This window comes from Neofelis nebulosa, chromosome 2 (assembly GCF_028018385.1).
Source record: "Neofelis nebulosa isolate mNeoNeb1 chromosome 2, mNeoNeb1.pri, whole genome shotgun sequence".
In the NCBI taxonomy this organism is placed as follows: domain Eukaryota; kingdom Metazoa; phylum Chordata; class Mammalia; order Carnivora; family Felidae; genus Neofelis; species Neofelis nebulosa.
Window position 1 is genome coordinate 923,462 of NC_080783.1, and position 25,556 is coordinate 949,017.

Genomic DNA, 25,556 nt, shown 5'->3' on the forward strand with positions numbered 1-25,556 from the left:
TGCTAAGTCGACAGGTGGTTGGAATAAATGCAACGCTCGACTACTTGCAGGAAAGGGAGCCAGGCCAGCCGGGCCAGAGGCACCCGTGCAGTGGAGCCCCAGGTGCCCTGGGAAGCCAGGAAAGGCCGGAGCCCGACCTGGTGCTCCCTGAGCAGCACCCATGCCCCGCATAGTTCTCGGCGGGGCCTGGTGGGAGCACGTGGATTCCTGCCGTGTTTAGGGCTCTGACGCCGTGGGCCTCGGTCGCCGGGGGACGGGGAAGCATCGGGGCTTCCGCAGGAGACTTCACAGCGACCGAGGGAGCGGCACCCTCCCCCTGGGGCCGGGCACGCGACCTCCCCGTGCCCGCTCGATCCCCAGCCCAGCAAAGTCCCTTCCTTCAGCTCTCGTGGATGGGTCTGGGTTTGTCTGGCATCCTGGGAGCCCCGGGGACCCAGAGAGCCTGAGCCAGGCTGGGCCTGAGCACCCGGGAACCTGCACAGCCTTCGGAAGTGGTGGTGGTCTGTCCATCCGACGGGAGAGGAAGCAGGCGCAGGAGCAGGCTCCATGCCCTGGGCAGAGAGCAGCCCGGGCGGCCCCAGGGAAGCTGCGGTCCCAGCTGGCCCGGGGCATGCCCGCCTTGACAGTTGGCCTGGACTTCTCCAGCTCAGTGGGCCCTCCCCTCCCCCTCCCCTCCCCTCCCTTTCCTCCCCCTCCCCTCCTCTCCTCTCCCTCTCCTTCGCTTCCTCCTTCCTCCCTTCCTTCCTTCCTTCCTTTCCTCTTTTCCTCCTTCCATTCCTTCCCTCCTTCTTTCCTCCCGCCCCCCTCCCCTCCCCTCCCCTCCCCTCCTCTCCCTTTCCTCCCCCTCCCCTCCTCTCCTCTCCCTCTCCTTCGCTTCCTTCCTTCCTTCCTTCCTTCCTTCCCTCTTTTCCTCCTTCCATTCCTTCCCTCCTTATTTCCTCCCGCTCCCCTCCCCTCCCTTCCTTTCCCTCCCCCTCCCCTCCTCTCCTCTCCCTCTCCTTCTTCCCCTTCCTTCCTTCCTTCCCTCTTTCCTTCACTCCTTCCCTCCTCCCTCCCCCCTGCCCTCCTTCCCTCCCTCCCCTCCCTCTCCCCTTCCCTCCTTCCCTCCCTCCCCTTCCCTCCTTCCCCTCCCTCCCTCCTTCCTTTCCTCCTTCCCCTCCCTCTCTCTCTCCCTCCCTCCCTCTACTCCCTCCCTCTTTCCTTCCCTCCCCTCCCTCCCCCTTGCCTGCTTCTCTCTCTCCCTCCTTCTCTCCCCCCTCCCTTCCCTCCCCTCCCTCCCCTCCTCTCCCTCCCCCCTCCCTCCCTCCCCTCCCTCCCCTCCTTCCCGTCTCCCAGGGCACTCACTCTCGACCAGGACCCGTCTGTCTGCTGCAGCTGAAGTAGTATCAGCAAGAGGAAAAGCAGAAGCCCCAATAGGCAGGGGAGGAGTGGGGACTAGAGGAGTCCCGGGTGCTGGGACTAGAAGAGGGGAGAACCCCAGGGGGCTGCCAGGAGAAGGTCAAAGTCGAGTGGGAGGCACTGGGGGCCTCGAGAATGGGGAAGGGTGCCAGTCCCAGGGCCAGGAGGGCAGTGAGGACCCAGGGGGAACCGCAGGGGCTGAAGGACAAAGGTGGGGGGTCTACCCAGCTGGAGGCCCGCGTCAGGAGGACGTGTGCAGACCCCCTAACGGAGCCGGCATCCTCAGGTCCTGCCCCACCATGGCACCTGCCCCACCACAGCCTGGTGAGCCCGCGTAGCCCTGGGCCCCGGGGAGCCAAGGTGCCGTGTCAGCCCGGCCGGGCCCTGGTGAACCCTTCCTCTGCCCTGAGCTGGTCAGACAGGACACACCGCACCGCACCGTGAGCCTTTCCGCCCGCTAAGAACAAGGACAGCATGCCCTCCCCGGGGCCGGGCACCCTCGGCTCAGTGGCTGCCCTGGCTCTTTCCCTTGGTGGCTGCACCCCTTCCTCTGGGCCCCCTTCCCTCCCGGCTGGGGGGCTGCACCACCTCCCCCTGTGTCCTCCAGGCACACACGCCCCTTCGCTCCAGTCTAACACGTGCCTCTGTGCCTTGGCACGTGCTGTTCCCTCTGCCTGGAATGCTTGTCCCTTTCTTTGCTCAGCCCTGCTTGCTCTTCTCTTGGGCTGTGGCCAAGCCTCCCGTCCAGGGAGTCATCTCAGCTGCGTGGGGTCCCCCGGACACCCTTCCACCGAGCCGTGTGCCGCATGCCAGCCGGGTCACGTGGTCCGGCCCACACCACCCCGGGGAAGGACACCGCTTTGTGCGGTGCGGCACGTGGGAGGGAGGGGGAAGCCTGGGCCTGGGAGGACTGGCCGGTTCGTCCCGGCAGGTGGGTGGGTGGGCACAGGCCAGGAAGCCGGGGGGTGGGGGTGGGGGGGGGGGGCGTGCGTGTTGTTCCCAGACAGGAAGGAACTCTGTGTCAGCGACACGGGGGCGGAGGGGGGAGCTGTTGCAATCCAGAGAGGCGTCGCCTCAGGCCAAGAGCCCATTGGGAGCCGAGGGAGCCCGTGACGACAACCGGCAGCCGGCCAGGCAACCGACCTCTGCCTCCGGAGCCCTGGAGATAAGGGCCACCTGGCCAGGTGCGCCTCGACCTCAGCTCGACACCAGACCAAGCGAGGCACCCAAGACCAAGGACAGCACCCACCCCGAGAGCGTGCCGGTCAGCCAGGGCCCTGGGTGGGGCGTGGAGTCCTCCCCCCGGCGCCTGGGTGGTCCTCCCTGGCCAGCTCCCCATCGGCCCAGGCGGTCTTGCATCTCCATTCGGCCGTGGGCCCCTCGGCTGCCGCCTGCCACGCCGTGATACAGAGTCTGTGTTTTCACCTCCGCTTTTCCACAGTGGATGTGAAAAGTGCAGGTGACTGTTTTTGCCTACGGGTCTGCCGCCCACCGTGCCCCCGAGCTTCGTGAGGAAGGCACGGCACGTGCCGTCTGTCCCCCGGCTCTCGAGGTGGACGGTGACCTGGTCTGTGGGCCACACAGGCCCGCTCCCCTCTGCCGGCCGCCCGCTCCTGCCCGGCGTCTCCGGGATGCTGTTTCTCAAACCACGGCTAGAGCCAGCCTGCTGGGACACCCCAGGCCAGGGAAGGCCATTAGAGGCCCTGTGCTCACCTTCCCACAAACAGCGCGCTGGGTCCCAGGAGGGGGCAGGGATTGGCCTGAAACCTCCGTCTCAGCCCGAGGGGCAGGACTGTCCCCAGCAGGGGCCGCCTGCTGTGAAGTGCGGCTTTCAGCGCGGCAGTGTCCAGCCTCAGGTGTCCAGGCCGTGACCGAGGGTCTCTGCCCAGTATGTGTCATACAGAGCCTGCCCCACTGAGAGGCCCCTGAGAAGACACTGTGTCCCTGGGTGATGGCTTAGCTGTGTGGCAAGAGGCGCCACAGGCCCGTCTTGACCCATCTGTTGGCGGTGCCCCCTGCCGCCCCGCTGAGCTGCCTCCCTGGGGCACCGGGCGCCCTGGGGTGCGGGACACAGGGGTCCGAGAGTGAAGGACGTGCACCTGCAGGGCAGACCCCGGAGCCCCGCCCCGTGTGGCAGCGCTGAGACGTGGGGACGGCCCACGGGCTTCAGCCCTGCGCCCGGCAAGGCCGGGAAATCCGGCGGCCGCGGCTCCTCTCCCGGGCAGCCCACCGCGTCCCCGCCGCCGCCCGCTTGTCTGAGCGCCGGCTCCCCAGGTCACCCTCGCCCCCATCTCTCTGCGCCTCTGAGGCTGCACACAGGCTCTGATGCTCTGCCCACCCTGGACCCCGGGCCCTCCCTGATTTCCCCTCAAAACACCACCCACTTCCCGTGCTGCCCCTGGTCAGCCTGAGCGTGCTGGGTGAAGCACCCCTTCCAGGGTAAGGAGGGGGGGCGCATGGGGGTGCCCCGGGGGTATGGGCACAGCCTCTAAGTTCTGGAAGGGCTCAGGAGTTAGAATTTCATGGATTCGTCTGTTCCGCAGGCTGCACCGAGCTGGGGTGAGGTTGGGGGAGCGGGGGTAGGGCCCAGCTGTTCCCTCCGGGGACCCACTGCTGGTTCTCAGAGAGAGAAGCCTCCTGGCCCCATCCTCAGGACCCTTGGGGGCCCCACCACAGGGCTGTGAACAGGCTCAAGGTGGGCCTCAGAGAGGAGGGGCCGGGCCTCTCCCCTGGAGGTGGGGGGCCCGGGCAGGTATCTGGAGTCACCTGCAGCCTGATCAGTGTCCTCGTCCAGTGTCCTCATCCATAAGTCAGGGAAGGCACCAAGGGCCACAGGGACCAGGGGAGACCAGGGTGCCAGTTACTACAGAGCCTCTGGGCCCCCATCACACTCCTCTGGCCCCGAGACTCAGACTTTTAGGGATTTAAGGCTTCCGTGAGCCTGAGAGATATGCCTACGTCAGGACGACCCAGCAGCAGTCTCCCGTCTGAGATGAGCAGAATCCAGGCCAAAGTCGGGGGACGCCGCTGGGGCTGGCCCCACTGCCCTATGCCGCACCAAGGTTGCCACTCCCACTGCTGGAAAATTCTGCCCTGGTGCCAGGGAAACAGACCCCAGTGGTTTCTGGCTGTCGTAGATTGCATGGGGTCCTCCCCAAATATATGTGCTAGTCCTGGTGAATGTGACTTATAACAGGGTCACTGCAGATGTGATCAGGTTAAGATGAGGCCACACTCGAGTAGGGGGGACCGCAATCTAATGGCTGCTGTCCTCACAAGGAGGGGGAAGTTTGGGCACAGACACAGAAGAGGCCATGTGACAACGGAGGCAGAGATGGGAGTGATGGGGCCACAAGCCACGGACTGCCAGCAGCAGAGACACTGGAAGATGTACGTGGGCAGGAACCTCTCCTACACTGGCCTCCAGAACAGAGACAATAAACTGTCATGTCTGAGCCTCCCCGTTTGAGGTCATCTGTTATGGCAGACCCAGGGCACCCACACATCGCGTCCAGGAAAGGGTTGACAAGCAGGCCCTGCTGCCCTCCTCGGGAACGCCCGCCCGCCAGGTGGCCCGCGGCTGGAACTCATGGATAAGAGGACCTCGCTGCCCCCTGACGTCTGTGCGGTCTGTGCGGCGTGGTTCGAGCTGAGCACCCGCTTCCGCCCGGGCATCCGGGATCTACGCCAGGCCCAGGGGGCCCCGTGCCCAGCCCCCGATTAAAACCCCGGGCGCTGCGTCTCTCACAGGCACCTGGTGGTGGCCTGTGTGAGTGCACAGGGAGGGCTCCCGGGAGCTCGGGCCTGCTCCCCCCGACTTCTCCCTTCCTGCGCGCCCTACCATTTCTGTGTTGTGAATCCCAGCCGGGAGCACGGCCTGTGCTGTGTCTCGGGGGGGCCCCCGTGAGTCACCGAGCCAGGTGGTCTTGGGGACCCCAACAAGTATGTGCAATTGACTTTTTAAACCTCGGGAAATTGAATGCTTTCCCTTAGCACCCACAACCGTGTGAACAGACCCACATTTCTGTCCTCCACGCGACAGACGTCTGCCTCACTTCTTCCGAAAACATTCTGGGAGAGGTTCTGGCATTTTGCGTCATCGGTACACATTTTTGTTTATTTAGCACCATTCACGTGCCTTCTGTGTGTCAACCACACGAGAATGAACAACTCTGAACAAGATGCCGCTCCAGGGCGCGAGCCCGGATGGCGCAGGGCCTGCGGCCTCAGGGAAGTACCCAGGGTAGCGCACGCACTCCGGGTGGGAGCGGGCGGGCCGGGAAACTTTCTGGCAGGAGCACGTCTGAGACAAGATCTGACAGGGGGAAAGGTTAACCAGGGCTGTGAAGGCGGGGTGCAGAGTGGGCCAGGCCCGTGGAGCAGGGCACAGTCAGGAACAGAGGGAGGCCCCGCGTGGTTTCTCCCGAGAGCCCCACGGAATCACGGACTTTACGTACGACCGTCACAGATCACAGCAAGGAAAGTGCTTCGAGAGTCGGCCAGGAAAGGGAGGTGCCTCTTCCCGGGCAACCTCCTGTGTCCGGAGGGCACAGTGTCCCAAACATGAGTATCAGAATGCCCAGACTTTCTGGTTCCGGAAGACTGGGGTAGGCCCGAGAATCTACATTTCAGCAGGGAGCCCGAGGAGGCCAGGCTTCTCAGTGGACATGTCTGGGGTCAGAGGTCATTCAACTCCAAAAGCCTGTGCTTGGACCCCACCTTGCCCAGGGAGCCACTGGGGGACCTGACAGAGGTGAGAACACCACACGTTGGCCCCGCGGCAAACAGCGACACCCAGTGGCCAGACTGAGGCCCCACGGGGAGTTTGGAGAAAGCCGCGTAGGAGGATTGGTGCAGGTGGGGCAGAGGCGAGGCTGGGGGTCTGCGGGCACGGGTGCAAGCTGGGCGGAAGGTCTGCGTGGGTGCACGTCAGTCCCAGGTGGTAGTTGGATGCTCACTTTCCTGAAAGAAGAATTTTGAGCCCGGCCGTGCTCTGGGTGTGAGCAAAGAGACAATGACCTTCTGTGGCCGGAGCCTGTGGGGACTCACGGCGGCAGTGACCGCTGATGCAAGCAGGAAGGCTGCAGACAAGGCCTGGGGAGACGTGGGGGTGATGTTGGGACCCCTGACAGGAAGTTGTTCTCACTGCCTGGCCAAAAGCGCGGGTCACAGAGAGTTCTGGGGGGTACCGGGCCCCCCTCTTCTGCTGCATCCATCTGGGAAGGGTTGAAACCAAAAGCCCAGGTGGGAAGTAGGTTCCGGGGTGTTCTAGAAGCACGGGTGGTGGGTGGCTGGTAGTCCTGTCCTTATATTTTACAGAACTGAACTCAGCCAATCGTTGAATCCCCTGGAAGAAAGTCTGCTGCTATTCTGTTTACAGATGAGGAAACTGAGGCATGGAGCAGTTCACCCCCCTGGACTGAGCTCTACTGGGCCACTGGGCCGCCGTGGGCTTCCATTCGTGGTGACCGGCAGGGCTCCTTGTCCCCGGCCCCAGGTGACCATGCAGAGGCAGAAGGCTCTGGGCCACTCTCAGGTACATGCTTGCCATCAGGGCTCCAGCTGGGGTCTCCCCAGGAGTCGGGCCCCTCTGCTCCAGCTGGGCCAGGGCCCTGGGCCTCCGCGGAGGGAGCCAGGCAGAGGCAGCTCCCGGAGGCAGTCGGGGCCCGAGGCTGCTTATGGCTCACGCACAGCACGTCCCTGTTGGGAGGACTCCACGAGCCCTTCCTACCACTTCTAGATGTATTCTGGGTCCTACCTCTCTCCCCCCTTGTTCCCAGAATGTGGCTCAGACCCCGAGGTCACTGGGGTCTCGTCCCATACATACCTGGCAGAGAAAGCTTGCTCTAGACGGGCCTGCACGGGCCACGCCCTGGGCCCTGAACCCCCCGGGGGGACCCTGGTCTCTGCTCCACCGTGGCCCGGGTCGCCCCTCCACACGGCCCCCGCCGTTTCGCCCACGTTCCCCCAGCGAAGGCACCTGAGTGGGGCCCCCGGCCACTTCCAAGGAGGCCTGAATCCCCGGGCAAGCAATGCGGGGTGCGGTCCGCTCACACCAGCTCCCCGAGAAGGCTCAGCAAACAGCACCGTCACTGTCGTCGGGACTGGCCTCCTGGCTCCTTCACACATCCTCTCGAATAACCAACGAGAAAGGAATTGATCCTCAAACTCCTTCCTCCAAGGTCAGCCTCCTTTCTGCCAAGATCTAAGAAAAGATTTAATTTCAGTCACTTCTGCTGCCAGTTTCAATTCTGCAATGTCATCTTCCGAGCCGCGAGTCTGAATTACACCCTGTGCACCCTGGGCGCCGCGTCGTCTTGGTTGAGGCGAGCAGAAGACCCTCCGAGGGAGCCCCGTGTGCCGAGGAGAGGGGCGTCGGAGGCCTTTCACACACAGCTTTGTCTGTGCAGAAGGGGTCCCGTCCTGAATGATCGACAAGCACATCATCACATGCAAAACACCACAGATTTGGGGGCCACACAGGCAGGAAGATCCTGACAGCCAGACACACGGACGTGAACGAATGACCTCTGAGTACAAAAACTGTGTCAGGGACGTGGCCACGGGAACGCCTGGGAGGGGAAGGGGCTCCTGGCGGCCCGAGAGTAGCAGGTGCTGCACGCGCTCGTGAACAGGAGCAGGACGGCCAGACTCCTGTGGGATGTGCGTGCGGTGGCCGCTGCAGCCACGGAGCCTGACACGAGCCGGACATGAGCCTGACACAGCTTCGTGATCTAAAACTACAGGGGAGGGGCACCTGGGTGGCTCAGTCGGTTAAGCGTCCGACTTCGGCTTAGGTCATGATCTCGCTGTCCGTGAGTTCGAGCCCCGCGTCGGGCTCTGTGCTGACAGTTCAGAACCTGGAGCCTGCTTCGGATTCTGTGTCTCCCTCTCTCTCTGACCCGCCCCCATTCATGCTCTGTCTCTCTCTGTCTCAAAAATAAATAAACATTAAAAAAAATTAAAAAAATAAAACGACGGGAGTTGTTCGCACCTTCGCGGAATAGAAGCCAAACACCTCTGCAGACGTTGTAAACATTTCCTCCTCGTTGGATATTTCTTGTCCTTGAACTGTTGCTGGTTGATTCTGCCACATTCGAGTTCCAGGTTTTGATGTGGCCACATCTGCTGGGCTGGTCCTTCACGACGTCTGGATACCTTATGCTCCAGTTTTCCGCCCTCATGGTCTGGTGCCCTGCCCGAAGCCCTTTCCCAATACCATCCCGCAGGGGATTCAGATTTCGGGAGGACATAAACATTCAGTCTATTAGCTCCTGTGAGAAAATCTTGGTAATTAACACTTGCTTAGAAAATTACCAATTTGGGCGGGTGGGGGGGGGGCGCCTGGTTGGCTCAGTTGGTTGAATGACTGACTCTTGATTTTGGCTCAGGTCATGATCTCATGGTCCCTGGGATCAAGCCCCGAGTCAGGCTCTGAGCTGATAGTGAGGAGTCTGCTTGGGATTCTCACTCCCTCTCTCTCTGTCCTTGCCCTGCGCACACGTGCTCTCTCTCCCCCCGAATTTATAAATTAGTAAATAAATAAATAAATAAAAAGAAAGAAAGTTCATTCCTTTGTTTTCAGTGTAAATCCATGACCCTCCCCCCCGGTTAAAAAAAAAAAAAAAGATTACCAATTTGTTTAGATTTTCACCTTTTATATAAATATTTAAAGTGCATTTGTTCTGTAGTTACATTTTCTCCTTTTCAAATAACTAATCCTTTTTTTTCGCCCTGAGTCTGGATTTTCTTTATTTTCTCCTCCATAACTCCAGGTTTTGCCTTATCTCTTGAAAACTCTCTGCTGAACTTTGTTGTTGTTACTTACCATATGAGTTGTTACAACCATTCTGGAGTTGAATATAAGTCAATCATTTTCAGTCCTTCTTGAATTCTTATCAGGGGTGCCTGGGTGGCTCAGTGGGTTGAGTGTCAGACCCTTGACTTCTGCTCAGATCATGATTTCACACTTCGTGGGATCGAGCCCCATGAGGTTGAGCTGGAGCAGGGCTCTGTGCTTTGTGGAGCCTGCTTGGGATTCCCTCCCTCCCTCTCCCCTTTTTCTGCTTGTGCGTGCCAGCGCAAATACTCTCTCTCAAAAGTAAATAAACATTAAAAATAGTTCTTATCAAAGCATTTAAGGTTTGTGTTTGTGTCTCTTTATTTATGTTTATTTCTTTAGAGAGAGAGAAAGAGAGAGAGAGAGAGAGAGGGAGCATGTGTCAGCAGGGGAGGGGTACAGAGAGAGGGAGAGAGAGAGAGAATCCAAGCAGGCTCCGTGCTGTCAGCGCAGAGCCTGACATGGTGTTTGAACTCACGAACCGTGAGCTCAGAACCTGAGCAGAAACCAAGAGTCAGACGCTCAACTCACGAGCCACCCAGGCAGCCCTCATTTGCTTCTTTTAACACAGGGGCTGCATCGGACTGACAGCAATGAGGACCCCCTCCTTCACCCCTAACTAGAGTGCCATTTCACTTCTGTCTCCTCCTTTAGCCAAATACATTTTTAATTTCCAAAGTGCTTGATGCTTTCTCCTTGGGCTGTGTTTTTCTGGTTTGCTCTCTTTTTTATTACCTTGGACTCAGAAAAAGATGACCTGTACAACTTCTTCTGTGAATAATTTACTGACATTTGAGGGGGGTGGGGCTCGAGGCCTAACTGAAATGCTGTCAGTGTTCATGGGCTTTGGTGAGGGTCCTGTCAGGGGGCTCGCGGAGTCCACAAAGGGTATTTCGTCACCGTGGGCGGGGCTACGGGCCCCCTGAGTTGGGGGTGAGTCCCAGGCGTCAGCTGCACTGAGAAGCCTCGCCGGTCCTGGAGGGTACCGGGCGGGGGCCGTACTGGAACCCGGAGTAGGCCGTGGAGGGTCCAAAGCCCTCAACGAGCATGGCAAACCACTAGGGGTGCTCTGAAAAGGCGGAGACGAGGGACACCTCCCTGCACCCGCACCCCGCCCTCTCCTCCTGCTTTCTGATCTCCTGCTGGACCCTCCCACTGGCTGAAACCAGGGAGGTCAGAGGACCCAGAGAGGTCAGCCCCCAGGGACAGAGCGGGCAGAGGCTGACTGGGGAAGCAGGGGCCAGGTCTGGAGGGGGTCCCCACCCTGCATACCCCCAGGCACGGCCGTGACAGGATGTCTCCTGCCTCGCTGTAAGTTCCTGCGGAAGGGCCTGTCTTCACTAAGACTGCTCAGGCCCAGGCCCTCAGCAGCATCTGGTGGTGTGCTGAACGTTCTTTGCATATGGGACCTCTGACCTCCCTCTGACCTCCAGGCTCTGTCTAGTGCCCGGCTGCTGCTCCCCCGCCCCCCTCCCCACCCCCTCGGCTTTCCGTGCAGGCCGACAGCAGAATCCACCCTGGAATTTTCCGGGAGCGCTCAGTCTGCTTTCTTCCCCCCCCCCCCCCCCGCCCCCGCCCCAACCCTGCTCAGCTCATTGCGGGCAGTGGGGCGTCCCGATGTACTAGCCCCACCTAGCCGACGGCATCTTAAGGACACAGAGAAGGACAGCCCTTCCTGTCCCCTCCCCCTACAAGCCCCAGACACAGCTCAGAACTTGTAGGGTCTTTGTGGATGTGCAGGGGAGGGACAGGGGAGCTCCAGGTGGGGACTCCGATTGACCTTTAGGGACCTCCTTCTGGTCTGGTCACACGAGGAGCCCCCAGAGGCAGCCGTTCTGTGGACACGGTCCCCCACAATGGGCTCTGGCTCAGCCCAGCTGCCAGCTGCTGCCAGCCAGACACTGAGTCAGCATCTGGCCCGCAAACAGAGCCCAGCAGAGCGGTCCACACGCGGTGCAGGGCCCCTCTGGGCCTCCCGGGCCAGAAGCTCAGGGGCCCGTCCACTTGGGACCTTGCCAATCTCCACCCGGTTCTGCTCTGTCCCACCCACGGTTCCAGGCTTCCGAGTCGGACACCCAGCAATGCCTGTCTCCTTCAGGCCATCTCACTCCTTCATAAAATGGAATATAACGCTGGTCCTACCTCCTGGGTGATTCAGCAGTAAAGTGAGAGCAGGTATTGCAAAGGGACAGGTGTGTTCTTCCAAATACAGATTCCTCCCTGCTGGCTGGGAGGGCGCTGTGAAGCAGGGCCTCCATTAATTAAAGCCTGGACTGGGCGCCCCGAAACCTGCTTCCTACCGTCCCCCAAGGGCTGCCTCAACCCCTGGGGCTCTGGCCCCCGAGAAGCTCCTGGAGTCTGGGAATGAGCTTTCAGCCAAGGGCCTGACTGGCACTGACTTCACGCACCCTGACCCTCAGGGGCCTTTTCAAGTTTCTCAGCCTTGGTTTCCTCCTGGGCAAAATGGGGCTGACAACTGTGCCTCCCTATACAAGACAGCAGGAGTAAACCAAGCTCGTTATTCAAAAGTAAGCACTTTGCAAATTCTGATGCAGGTGCTGGGAGGATTAGGCACAGGTGTCTGGGGGCTGCCTCTCTGCGTTCCCACATGCCCAGCCTCGGGCTGCCCTCAGATCAGCCTGGTGGACAGTCGCAGCCCTAGGACTCCAGTCTGTGGTCAGCTCCTGGGCCCCAGCCCCACTGCATATGCTGGGCCAGTGCCCGGGGCTCTGCCAGGCCTCCTTCCACCGCACCCAGACCAGTGGCTCCTGTTCACTCACGACCCCATCTCTGCGGCCCCACAGAGTGCAGGAAACCTGTCCACGGCTCTGTGAGGTTCCTGAATGCTCTGCCCATGTGCTGGCCTGCCAGCCTGGGGAGTCCGTGCCCAGACAGCCTGGTTCTCAGCTTACACACTGCACTCCCTGTTGGCTCGTTTGTTTTACTTTTCTCCAAACCCAAACAAGGGTACTATCCCCACTTTAAACACAAGGGCCTGAGACTCTCAGGGGATGGAACGAATGAGCACTGGGGGATGGGAATGCTCCATCCAGTGTCAGAGGCAGGAAGGCTGCATGGAGGAGGCATCCTAATAGGGCTTTGGAGGATAGGAATTGTCAGTTTTAGAGGAAGTCCGCAGAAGCTGAAGAGAAGGCGTGACCATGGAGTGGGCAGTGGGGCAGTTGGTCAGGCACCTGGAGGGAATAAGCAAGGACCAGATGGACAAGGGGGCTTCCGCCAGGTGGAGGAGCTGTGTGGCCACAGGATCCAAGGTCCAGGTCAGGGAAACTGTCCCACACAGGCGCCCCTTGGGGCCTGGACCTGCCTAGGCAACCCCCGCAGCCCGAGCCGCTGAGCAAGTTGGGAAGAGAAGGGTCCCCACTAGGCCAGCGGGTCCTGCCTCGACAGGAGCGCAGTGCCTCCGCGCAAGTCCTTCCCTCGGTTTCCCGTGTTGGCCTCAGTTTCCTCATCTGTAAAATGCAGCTAACGCCTTCCAGCGTTGGATCTGGAACCCCACGGCGATGCAGCTCCAGCCCACAGAGTCCCCCCACGGCCCCGGGCCCGCCTTCGGGGCGGGGTCTGTTCTCTCGCAGCAGGAGACCCCCACGAAGGCCAGCAGCCCCCGCACACGCGCGGCTGTCCGCGGGGATGCGCGCCGGGCTCGGCTCCCTGGCCCGGAGACACGCCCCGCCGTTGCCGTGGCAGCCGCGTCCCCCGGGGGCGCGCAGAGCCCCGCACCCGGCTGCGGGGGTTGCCTAGGCAACCAGGCGCTGCCGCCTCGGGGCGAGGCCCGCACTGGGCGGGGCCTCCAGGGGCGGGGCTCGGGGCCCCTGGCGCCGAAGACCCGAGGCTGGAGGTTCCCGAGTGGGCCAAGGGCGCGGTCGGGAGTTCTGGCCCCGCCCATCCACCCAGCGGACACCGCAGACTGCTGGCGGGCCTTAGAGGCCTCGCAGCATCTTCCGAATTGCACCTGTCCCCTTAGACATCCCCCCACCTCCAGAGCCAAGGTCGCCGTAATTTGGGCAGACGACAGCTGTCCCAGCACCTCCCCCCCCCCCCAAAACGGTCCAATTGTCACTTCTTTTCAGGTAACTTGTTTTGTCACTCTGACTTCTATTTTGGATGATGATGATGATGATGATGTCCTGCGTTCTGCAGGTTTGGTTTTATTTTTCTCATTCGGGATCACTATGGTTTCTCGCTGAGCATTTCTGTCTATCTGCAGTTCTGGAAAATGCGAAGCCAATATTTCTTCAAATATAGTTTCCATGTCTCTCCACTCCTCCTTCTGGAATTTCAGGGGCCCTTTCTCAAGCACAGGTGACAGGCTTCTCCTACCCGGCTTCCCGATTTCTCCCGACCCCACTGCCCTGCCTCGGCGCTTCTGTTGCGCGCGGGCCCACAGTCCTAGGCTTCCCTTACCTGCCAGGCAGGAGCCTCGAGCTTTGCTTTTCTTCCCAACTTTGCTCCAGGGTGACCCCAGTGGGACCTGGTGCTCACAAAGCTCTCTCAAGTAGCCGGCACCCCGTCCCCACTTTGTTCCCCAGGCCCCCTTCTGCACCCTCCGAGCTGCTGTGCAGACATTACAGTCCCTGCTGGTCCTGAGGGGCTCAGCCGGGCTGAGCCGACACCATGGGTTTGTGGCACTTGGGCGGTTTATCTTTTCTGTTTGCAAGCTTGGTTTGTGTGTGTTGAATCCTGCGATATATTTTTCCACAATTTGTTTTTATTAAGGTAAACCATTTAAAATGACAATTTTTTTGTAGGTCAGAAATAGTTGCACATTAAGGATGTCATGAGTTAACCTAACGTTTGGAGTGACTGGGGGGTCTTTCCAGGTTGTTTAGCCCTACAGAATTTTGTCTACAGCTCAGACAGGATTTTAAAAACCTGATTTCTAATGTAGGATTTATTAATGTTGTAAATTCAGAACGGTACAAAGAAAAAGTAAAAGTGAAAATGGATCTTAACCTCTACTCTTAGAGCCACCAAAATAAAAAATGTATCTGTATACCCAAAGAAGATTAGAAAGTTCAAACTGTACATACAGAAAGACTATATAAACATGCTTAAAAGCGAAGGCCTTCTCCGCTCCTCTCCCTAGCAGCAGCCCCAGCCGTGGCAAATACCGTCTCCCGGTTCTGGTGCTTCCGTTCAGGAATACAAGAGAGGGAGGTGAATATTATGCACACTCTTCTGTGCCCCTTTGAAATAATTTAGCAAACATCCTTGTGATCTTTGCACATCAGCACATAATTTGGGACTCATTGTTTTCAGTAGCTTCAGAAAAATCTCTCCTGTACATACCCCCAATTCAATGAACCACTCCCCTTAGGGAAAACACCTAGATTATCTCCAGTTTTGGGGACAAATTTTTGTGCGTAGATACCACAGGCAAATATCTAGCCACAGCCTTACTGAATCAAGGATAGGAGCACCTTGGGGGCGCCTGGCTGGCTCAGTTTGTAGAGCGTGCAATGCTCGATCTTGGGGGTGTGAATTTGAGCCCCACTTGCGGGTAGAGGCCCCCCGGGGGGCTCAGTTGGTTAAGCGTCCAACTTCGGCTCAAGTCATGATCTCACGGCTTGTGAGTTCGAGCCCCGCGCCGGGCTCTGTGCTGATGGCTCGGAGCCTGGAGCCTGCTTCGGATTCTGTGCCTCCTTCTCTCTCTGCCCCTGCCCTGCTCGTGCTCTGTCTCTCTCTCTCAAAAATGAACAAACATTAAACATTTAAAAAAAATTAAACAAAAATAAAAAGAATGATAGGAGCACTTTAAACGTGGAAACAATTTGACGAACTGAAGAAAAATAATGATACTTGTCCCGGCCACTGCCACCACCATGTTGTAGAGGGGCTCCTTTCCACACACCCTTGCTCACTGGACATCACTAGACATTTACATTTTGGACAGTTCAGTAGGTCAAAAAATATCTCCCTGTTTTGATCTCTATCCCTTTAACTGTGATGACCTTTGCTATTGACCCATTGTCTTCCTGTCACGTGTCCTTTCGTAGTATCTGGCCATTTCCCTGCCGGTGTTTACATTTTGTGCTGTTAGGTCGCATGGGCTTTTTGTAGCTTTAGAAAATTCCCTTCATCTTCATATGTTCTGAAGTATTTTTTCAGTATGGGCTGGTCTTTCCATTTCGCTTATGATGTTTGGGCCATGTAGACGCTCCGTTTTCACGTTGGCCCGTCGGTTTCTCTAGCACCTTCAAGTCATGGGTCCTCGTTTGTCCGCGCCAAGATATTGAATGTGTCCAATCCTACTTCATTCTCATTTCCTAAAGTTTCATTTTTTTACAACAAATGTTTACTCCACCAGAAGCTTTTCTTGATGTCGTGGCAGGCGGTATTCAATGTTCTAGATCTCGCACAGTGGCCGATACCAGGGACCAAGTCGTCTACTCTCCCCAAATCATTTGAAAGGATATCCTAAACTTTTGATCTGTATCTTTCAGAATTTAGAATTTTGGAACTTTCCGTTTTAATGCCTAATAGGGCAGATGCTCTTCCTTCCTCTCCTTTTAAACAAATTTCCTGATTAGTCTTGTATGTTCCTTTTTTTCCAGGTGAATTTTTGTTGCTATTTTAATTAAGACTGAATCAAATGCGTCCTTTTTTTTTTTTTTTTTTTTTCAACGTTTTTTATTTATTTTTGGGACAGAGAGAGACATAGCATGAACGGGGGAGGGGCAGAGAGAGAGGGAGACACAGAATCGGAAACAGGCTCCAGGCTCCGAGCCATCAGCCCAGAGCCTGACGCGGGGCTCGAACTCACGGACTGCGAGATCGTGACCTGGCTGAAGTCGGACGCTTAACCGACTGCGCCACCCAGGCGCCCCGCGTCCTTTTAATCTAGGGAAAAATGAGCCTTTTATAACGTTGCCTCTTTCTTTCCGGGGGTATGCTGTGCTTTGCCATTAATTTACCTCTTTTCAGTGGATTTTTAATTTCTGTATGCAGTTTCTTTACCCATGAGAAACTGGCACATTTCTTGTTGTTTCTGGATGTTTTACATTTCTCAGTGCTATTTTGATCGGACTCCTCAATTCCAGGCTCTAACTGGTTATACCGGTGACCCCGCTTGCTTTTCGGAAACTGTTGCCCTGTCAGTGATGATGTTTCCTACTCGCCTCAACTTACTGTTTCCTGTGGCTTTTCGCTCATCCCTAAAGTTTTCTAGGTCGACAATCACATTATCTGAAAAGAATGATAATTTTGTTTCTTCCTTTCTAATACTTTTGCCTTTTTTTCTCTCATTTGCAATTACAGCGGCTGATACTTCTGAGTGGAGTGGAGGGGACTGTGCACGTCCCTTGCTGTCACGGGAGTCCTTTTGTGTCTCTGTTACAGCTGTCGTCTGCACAGGGCTCACTGTGTGCCCAGCCCTGCTCTCAGCATGTCACATGCAAACCCCCAGCCCCACCTGTGAGGTTGGGACGACTCTTACCCCATTTGAGGAGTGGTGACAGACATGGGGCGACTGACCTTGTCTGGAGTCACACAGCTGATGGAGAGTGAAGCCCACAAGAATGGCCACGAAAGGCAATCAGGGTGTGGGTTGAAAGAGCCCAGGGGAGGGTGCAGTTGCAGGGCTAAGTCATGCGGGGTCTGCCGGCCAGTCCAGTCTTGCTGCTGGGGGGAGGGGCATGAATTCCACCAGGGGAAAGGAGAGTCAGAAAGTACAAAGAGAAGAGAAGGAGTGGTCAAGGATGCGAGGGCCGGCATGCAGATGCTAGGAGCCCCAAAGTCAGAAAAATATTAAAACCAAGAGGAGTCAAAATATTTGAAAAACCATGCAGGTTAATTTTCTGGAATGAAAGAAAAATAAACAACCTCAGATTGAAAGGGCTCACAGGGGGGCACCTGGGTGGCTCAGTCGGTTAAGTGTCTGACTTTGGCTCAGGTCATGATGTCGTGGCTCGTGGGTTCGAGCCTCGTGTCAGGCTCTGTGCTGACATGTCAGCTCGGAGGCTGCTTTGGATTCTGTGTCTCCCTCTCTCTCTCTCTCTCTCTCTCTCTGCCCCTCCCCGCCTTGTGCTCTGGCTCTCTCTCTCAAAAAATAAAATAAAAACATTAAGCAAATAAATTTTAAAAAGGGGGGCTCACAGAAAAATCCACACCTTTAGGAAGTTCTAGAAGCATCCTGAGAGAAAGAATATGGAACAAGAACCCAGGGGACATGGGACGTCTCGATAGCATACAAGGAGACCACGAAAGAATATTTTTTAAAAATTGGAGGAAACAGGGCACCTGGGTGCCTCCAACAGGTGAGCGTCTGACTTTGGCTCAGGTCATGATTTCATAGCTTCTCAGTTCCAGCCCCGTATCGGGCTCTGTGCTGACAACTCAGAGCCTGGAGCCTGCTTCCGATTCTGTGTCTCCCTCTCTCTCTGCCCTTCCCTCGCTTGCGCTCTGTCTCTGTGTCTCCAGAATAAATAAACATAAAAAAATAAATAAATAAAAATTGAAGGAAACAAGCTTTGCACCTAGAGTTTTGTATCCAGCCCAATTGAAAGTATAATAAAAGTCTTCTCAGGAACGTGAAGCTTCAACATATTTTTCACCCAAAACCCACGTTAAAAATACCATGTATTTCATGAACAACATAAATGCAGGAGAGGCTTCCCAGAGGTATGGAAAATAACAATGACCACATTCCTGGTCATTCGTTATTTTAACAAAAGTGAGGACCAAAGGAAAAAGAAAAAAAGAGTATGTCCACAATAACTCAGAACCATAATCCTAGACAATCAGGGCCCTGGAGTAAAGAATCTTTGGCAAGCTGAGGTACTTGAATGTTAGGGACAATATGTGACTACAGAGGTTCATGGGGTAAGTAAAAATGGTGTTAAATTTAGGGCAATTGCCATAAGAATAAAAGTAAGACCAAGGATAAAGCAGAAGAAAATTCACTATACTCCATGAAAAATAGAAAAAAATAAATACAATAAATAAAATTTTGTGTAAGATGGAAAACCAAATCTCAATATAACAGTTCATTACTATAAATGTAAGTGGATTAAATTCCAATTAAAAGGTAACCCCCCCCCAAAAAAAAGGTACAACCACCTGATCAGATTTAAAAATGCTAACAATGGGTAGCTTAAAAGAGATACACTTAAAAAGAAAGATACAAGAGGCACATGGGTGGCTCAGTCCGCTGAGCATCTGACTCTGGAGTTTGGCTCAGGTCATGATCTCACGGTTCATGGGTTGGACGGCAAGGAGCCTGCTTGGGATTCTCTCTCTCCATCTGTCTCTGACCCTTCCCCTCCCCCCTCTCAAAATAGATAAATAAAGTTTAAAAAAGAGAAAGATACAAATAGCTTAGAATAAAATGTTGGCAAAAGACATGCCAGGCAGATATGAACCAAAGGAAACTGGATATGACTTTCAAATTTAAGACAAAAAAATTTTTTTAAACCCACATGGGACACCACATGCGTTCTGATGAAATGGGCCCCAGAACAATAGTGCACGTCCATCGGGATCATTTAAATACCCGAGAATAAGTCTCAACGTACATCACGCAAGATCTGCCAGACCTGCAGGGAGAAATAGGTATTTCAACAATTGTCACTAGAGATTTTAATTAAAGAAAAAATTTAATAGCTCAAGCAGACAAAAACTAGAAGTCTCCAAATCCTGAACATCATAGCTAATAATCTTAAAATCATAAATATATACAGAACTCTATACCCATCAAACAGAGAGTACAACCTTTCGGCACATGTAGAATAGTTACAGAAGAAGACCATGTGTCGGGAGCTGAAGAAGCCTCAATAAATTTCTGGGGCAACATTCCATGCAGCGGGCTGCGATGTTTGGCTTGTGCTTCAAGGTCCCCTCTGCGCCATGTCCTAAGAAACCATGCTAAATGGACCTCGTCAGTGGGTGCCCCAGCCTTCCAGCTGCCCTTGGACTCAGGCAAAGGGGGCACTCCCAGGTCCAGAGAGGAGGAGAGTGGGGTCCAGGGCCAGGGGTTGGCTGCTCTGGTCCCTCTTGATGAGTGCTCAGCTAAGGCCTCTGTTCCCGCCAGGGCTGCTCCCTCTCCTCCCTCCCACCCCTTGCAGTCGGCCACGGCCACGGTGTCACTGCAGTGTCCCTCAGTCCTGGGGTTTCCCTTCTCCTCCTATACCTACACCTTTGTAGACAGTCCCTTTATCAAACACTCCTCACATTACCTAATTGGAGTGTGCCATCTGCTTCCTGCCAGGATCCTGACCGAACACAGACTTTGTTCTCAGGCGGTAATGCGATTAAATTAGAAACTGGTAACAAAAAGTTAACGATAAAAGAAATACCGAAGCAAGCGAGCAAGAAACACTATTGGAAAATAAATAACATTATTAAATAAGGCACGGGCTTATAACCCACGAGTTTAAAAGGAGATCATCAGGGATATTAGAAATATTTAGATCTGCGGCGCCTGGGTAGCTCAGGCAGTTAAGCGTCCGACTTCGGCTCAGGTCATGATCTTGCGGTTTGTGAGTTCAAGCCGAGCGATGGGCTCTGTGCTGACAGCTGGGAGCCTGGAGCCTGCTTCGGATTCTGTGTCTCCCTCTCTCCCTGCCCCTCCCCTGCTCGTGCTCTGTCTCTCTCTCTCCCTCAAAATAAATAAACATTAGGGGCGCCTGGGTGGCGCAGTCGGTTAAGCGTCCGACTTCAGCCAGGTCACGATCTCGCGGTCCGTGAGTTCGAGCCCCGCGTCGGGCTCTGGGCTGACGGCTCGGAGCCTGGAGCCTGTTTCCGATTCTGTGTCTCCCTCTCTCTCTGCCCCTCCCCCGTTCATGCTCTGTCTCTCTCTGTCCCAAAAATAAAAAAAAAACAAAAAACAAAAAAAAAGTTGAAAAAAAAAACATTAAAATAAAAAGAGAAATATTTAGATCTGAGTGATAATGAAACATCATATGTCCAAATTTGTGAGCCCTGATAAGGCTGTGCTGTAGAATGAAGTTTGCAGTTTTAAATATATCTGTCAGAAAATTATATGGTTTAAAAATAAATGAGTTTGAGCACTTAGCTCAAGACGGAAGCAACATACAGACCCGGAGAACCAGGAAGGAGGGAAATCATCAACAAGGGCAGAAATGAGTGAAACAGGGGGAAAGATGAGAAGACGGCCTAAACAAAAGTTGGTCCCTTGAAAATATTTAAAAATATTGACAGAGAAAAACGCAAGTAAACCAAGTACAGAATTTAAAAAGGAAAAATAACTAGGGAAGCGATTGACATAAGAATGAGTATATGCTGGTGATTTTAAAAGCTCAGTGAAATTGATTAATTCCTAGAAACATGTAAAATTTGGCTCAAGAAATAGAGACCTTGACCAGATCAATAAATATGATGAAAATGGAAATGATAAAGCCCCCCCATGCCCCGCCCAGACAGTTTGATTGTTTCTACCACAAGTTTGGAAAAACAAGAATTTCTCTTTTATGTAGGTGGTTCCATGAAATAAAAGAAGAAAAGAAGAAAAGTTGGGGGGGGGGCTTTGGGGGATGGGGGGGGAGGGTGGCCTCCTTTGCAGGATGCATATTCCGGGAGCTGGGCTGGAAAGGGACCCGGGCACCTTGTTACTCTGGAGGAATGTGCCACACAGATGGTGCAAATGGAGGCGAAGCCCCCCAGCCCTCACTGAGTGGGGTGAGGATTCAATGGTTAACTAAAACCTTCAGGCCAGCGTCCTGCACCTGCTGGGCGATGGGGGGGGGGGGGTTGAGCCACGGGGATGCAGAGAAAGCTGATGGCAGGAGCTGGGCTGGAAAGGGACCTGAGCACCCCGCTTCCGCGAAGGCATAACGTCACCGCGCCCACCGCAGTTCCGGTGGGTGAGCTGGCTGGAGGCTCTGTCAAAGGTGCCACCCCCTAGGGTGGCCGATGGAGGTCGGTGGCAACAGCGATGCCAGTCGGTCTGGGTGGCCTGGGAAGCCGCTGGACAGGTTGACGCAGGCTGGGTTTGCCCGTGTGGCCCGGCAGCAGCGTGTGACCTGGTCCACGGAAGTTAGGCTGCGGAGGCAGGGTGTGAGGACCGTGCGGGCTGATGACCTGGAGAAGTGGGGCGGGCGGCGGGTGGGGGTCTCCACCCAAGGCATGATGGGAGGAGAAGCGGGAGGCGGCCGGCCGGTTGCATCATCCCTGCGAGAAGAGCTGTGCGCGATGCTCTGGTCCCCTCCAGTGCCGGACCGAGCCTGCAGACGCGATTAAAATTCACCTGTTACACCGGAGTCGGTGTCCGCTCCCCGCCCCCACCGCCCCTCCCTGCGGCAGGGACCCCACCGAGTCTTTGTCCCTCTGCGACCAGGCGCTCGTGCTGCCAGCCTCGCGGGTGGGGGGCTGGGGGCAGGCGGAGATTTCACTAGAAAGGGGTCACACTTGGGGGAAGGCCCGGCGCGGGATCCGTGGCAAGTGCGGGTGGGCAGGGGGCCTCTGGGCAAGTGCGGTGGGCAGGGCGCCGCCGGTCACTCACCCCCGCGGGGGGTGGGGGGTGGCGCGCGGGGACTGCGCGGGCGGAGGGGGCGCCGCGTTCGAGCCCGGGGTCGGTTCCCCACGTCTGCCACCGAGCAGACCGCCGTGTCGGCGGTGATGTCACGGCTCGGCTCCAGGCCCCCCGCCCCCTCCGGTCCCAGCCCCCCTCCCCGAGGCGGCCGCGACGCCCGTCCCTCTCCCCGCGCGACAAACCAGCTGGCGGCTGGGGCTCGGGCGCCGCGCGCAGCCAACCAGCGCGGCGGGAGGGGCGCGGGGCGGGCCGGGCCGGGGGCGCGCAGCCCGTCACGCGGTGCCGCCGTCACAGCGCCCAGCGCAGCCCAGGAGCGGCAGCAGCTCCGCGCTCGGGGACCCGCGCCCATGCCGGGCCGCCGCCAGTGACGCCGGAGAGGTAAGGCGGCCGCCCGCCTGGCCTCGCCCCTGCGCCCCGCTGCCCGCACCTGCCTGCGCTGCGGCCCCCCCACCCCCCACCCCGGAGCCGCGTCCTTGTCGCCGCCGGCACCGCGCGCGCGGCCCCTGCTCTCCCCCCGACGCTCCCCGTCCCCGAGGAGAACAATGGGGCAAATTCAGGGGTGACCGCCCTTCAGTCGCGGCCCGGCCGGACCCTCGGGAAAGGCCCCGTCGCCGCGACCCCTGCTGGGGCGGGACCGTCGCCGGGAGGGGCGGGGGTCGCCAGGGGAGGGCGCGCGCCGCCGGTGGCCTCTCGAGACGCCCCCTCCGTCGCTTCCGCCCTAGTCCTTCCCTGGAGAGGGGCCGCCGGGCTAGACCGCGGGGGAGGGCGGGCCGGGGCGAAGCGGAGAGCGCGCGGCCGGGGGCGCGGGGCAGCTGCCCGGGTCCCCGGGGTGGGGGAGGGGGTGCTGGAGCCCGGAGCCTACCAGGCGGGGCGGGGCGGGGCGGGACGGGCGGGGGCTGCGGCGGGAGGCCCGCTTCGTGCGCGCCTCGGGGGGGGGTGCCCTTCATCCTCCCCCCGCCGCATCCTCTTCGGGAGAGACCCCGGCTCCATTCTAGAAAGGCTTGGGAGGGGCCGTCAGCGGATGAGGCCTGTATCTACGCAGCCGGCGCCCCAGTAACAGGTGTGGCCCGGCGGCGGGCAGGGAGGGGGCTGCGGGGCCGCCCGACTCGTGTGACAGGGACCAGCGCGGACGCGAGGACCCCCGGACTCCCCGTTTAGGCTGCGGCTCCCCCTCCCTCCTCCCACCGCAAACCAGGGGCGCAGCCCGTGTGCTCGAGAAGGGGCGGCGGAGGCATCCCAGGGCCGAGGGAGGGTCTGCGGTCCCCTGGGCGCTGGGGTGGGCGGGGTGGGGGTGGGGGGACAGCGGGCCGCAGGGCCGAGTAGGGGGGAGGGGAGGGAGGGAATGCCAAGTCATGGGGCCTGCTGGGCGCGGGCACGACGTCGCCCCGGCGCGGACCCGATGCGCGCCCTCGTTTCCAGGAATAGGGACTTGTCCCGAGAGACCGGTGGCCCCCTCCCCAAGAGGCGGCCCCCGCCGAGGCGTGCCCGCTTTGCTGGGACCAGAGGCCCGTTAGGGCATCGAATTGGACCTTGCGGCTGCGGAGAGGAGTAGGTGCGGGGAGGTCCCTGCCGCGCAGGGCTGGCGGGTCCCAACCCCGGGGAGGACTGCGAGACAGAGCGCCCGCTCCTGCGGAGCGGTCACACCCGACCCGCTCTCCCTGCCCTGCTGTCTGTCTGCCTAAAGGGGCTCTGCCGGGGCAGCCTGGCCCGGATGCCTGGCCTCTCGGCCCGAGGAGGCAGCCGCAGGTTTGAAGGCCAGCTCTGGGGTCCAGAGCGGGGGGGGGGGGGGGGGGGGTGGCCGGGACCGCACCTGCGGCGGCCATTTTGCAGGTGTGGTTGGCCACCCGCCTGGGCCGGGGCCGCGGGGTGAGGGTGGGCAGGCGTGGCGCCGGCAGCGGGGTGCAGCGTCGGCAGTGGCCGGTGAGGGATGCTGCGAGGGCCAGGGCCAGGCGCCAGGTCTGCTCTTGGTCGGGGTCGAGACCCAAGATGGGCTGATGCCTGCAGGGAGGCCGCTGGCTGGGAGACCCAGAGGGGGTGGGCGGGGGGAGTCAGCCTCTACCTGGATGCTAGGTCTGCGAGGGCACTGGGTTCAAGATAGGGACCGGGTGAGCAGCTCTGTCCCGCCTTCTGCCGGCATCTGAAGACAGGAGGGGTGTCCTCTGTGGGGTGTGGTCCACAGGACAGAGAGACTGGGATCGGGCTTGGAGTCAGGGCTCCCCGAACCCAAGAGTCCCAGTGGGGTGGGGGCGCCACGAGGGCCCGCTGAACGTCTGCTGTGTGCCCTTTCCCCTCTCCCACACTGGAGTGTCCCACAGACTGCCCCTCCTGGGGCCTTGCCCTGGGCCAGCCACAGCCAGTCGGAGACTGAACAAAGCTAGAATTTATGCCACCCGACACAGGGGCCCCCGTCCACTCTGCCTCCACCCCCTTCAGTCACCACTGCAGACCCAGGGCTGACCATGTCCTTTGGAAGGAGAGCGAGATGGGGCCCTGGGACCACCGGATTGGGGACTTGGGGGGGGGGACTACCAGCTTTGGGAACCATGCCCTTCATGCCCGAGACCCCATACCTCTGAGAGTGGTCACTCAGCCGCCTGTGACCCCCAGGATGAGCACACGGTCGTCCTCCTGCCCACTCCCGAGTGCTCCCTAGAGCACCGCCCCATTTAGGGTTCTTGGGCCCAAGGGAGTGGATCCCCACCCACATCCACTGTCTCCCTTTCCCCACCCAGACCCAGGAGCATCTCAGGGCCTGGTTGAGGCTGGACCACACCCTGCCCCAAACCTCTCAGCTTGGCTGGGGTGCTCAGGGGCAGAGCCAGGCAGGTGGGTCTGTTCTGTCCCATTAGCTGATGGGCCTCACCCCACAGCAGGGCTGGGGTAGCAGGCAGGGCGTAAGGGTCAGGGGTGTGGGCATGTGACTCACTGCCCCATCTGACCTACCAGGTTTGCAGTTTAACTCCCAACAGGACCGTGATTCTGGCTTTGGGCACTTCTGCCCCCCCCCCCCCCCCCGGCCCCAGGTGCCTCAGGAACTCAGTGAGGGGCCATTGCACCGGGGGCACTGGAAGTGTGGAGGGCATGGTCAAGTCAACGGTCTGCTGAGGCTGAGCCTCTGGCCCGCCTGGGTTTCTCTGCAGCCCTTCCTGTGTGCCTCCGTGGTCACGTCCCCCGCCCCAGCCAGCTCCCACCCTGGTTTTGTCATGCGAGCCCCTGGGAGCCCCTTGCTAGCTGGTGAGGCCTCACTGGGCGCTGTCCCTGGCACTGGGCAGGATTTACCTGCCGCCTGGGTGGCTGGGTATCTGAGAGGAGGGGCTGTCGCCTTCTCGAAAGCCCCCTCCGTCTGGATTTAACCTGCTAATCCTGGGCCTGCAGTCTGGCTGCCTGAGCCCTGCCCGCCCTCCCCCTCCTCCATGCAGAAGCCCAGGGGTGCAGAGTGCCCCGCACTGCCCGCCTGCTGGGTTCCAGGGCCCCCTGGGTCGGGGGTGGGGGGTGCTGACCAGGACCCTCGCCTCCTGTTCTTACTCCTCAGCCTGCTCCACACTGGTCTTGGGCTGCTTGTGCACACAACAGTCCCTTACACGCTCAGTCTCAACACACGCCCACGCACACTCACTCACATACGCTCATGCTTCCGGCCTTACTCGCACCCATACACATATTCACACACGCACACTCACATTCACGCATAGACACACACCCAACCTCACCCTCTCACTGTCTCTTACACACGCGGCCTCACACACTCTTCCAGTCTCACTCTCGCACACTCACCCCCCCCCACACACACACACTCCCTCTCACACACGCACA

The 25,556-nt window shown here is 58.2% G+C and overlaps 1 protein-coding gene across 24 annotated transcripts in view; it reads left to right on the top strand.

Annotated features, from left to right (window-relative positions):
• The first annotated feature begins 20,959 nt into the window (after window positions 1-20,959).
• KIF1A (kinesin family member 1A) overlaps window positions 20,960-25,556 on the top strand; it is a 101,659-nt gene continuing 97,062 nt past the window's right edge. For 17 of the 24 annotated variants that reach the window (XM_058698857.1, XM_058698963.1, XM_058698902.1 and 14 more), the window contains exon 1: window positions 22,009-22,121. The gene's annotated coding sequence lies outside the window, so the exon portion shown is untranslated. Of the gene's footprint in view, window positions 21,072-22,008; window positions 22,122-25,556 lie in introns of those variants that run through there. The other 7 variants (XM_058698826.1, XM_058698844.1, XM_058698849.1 and 4 more) reach the window with 2 other exon arrangements.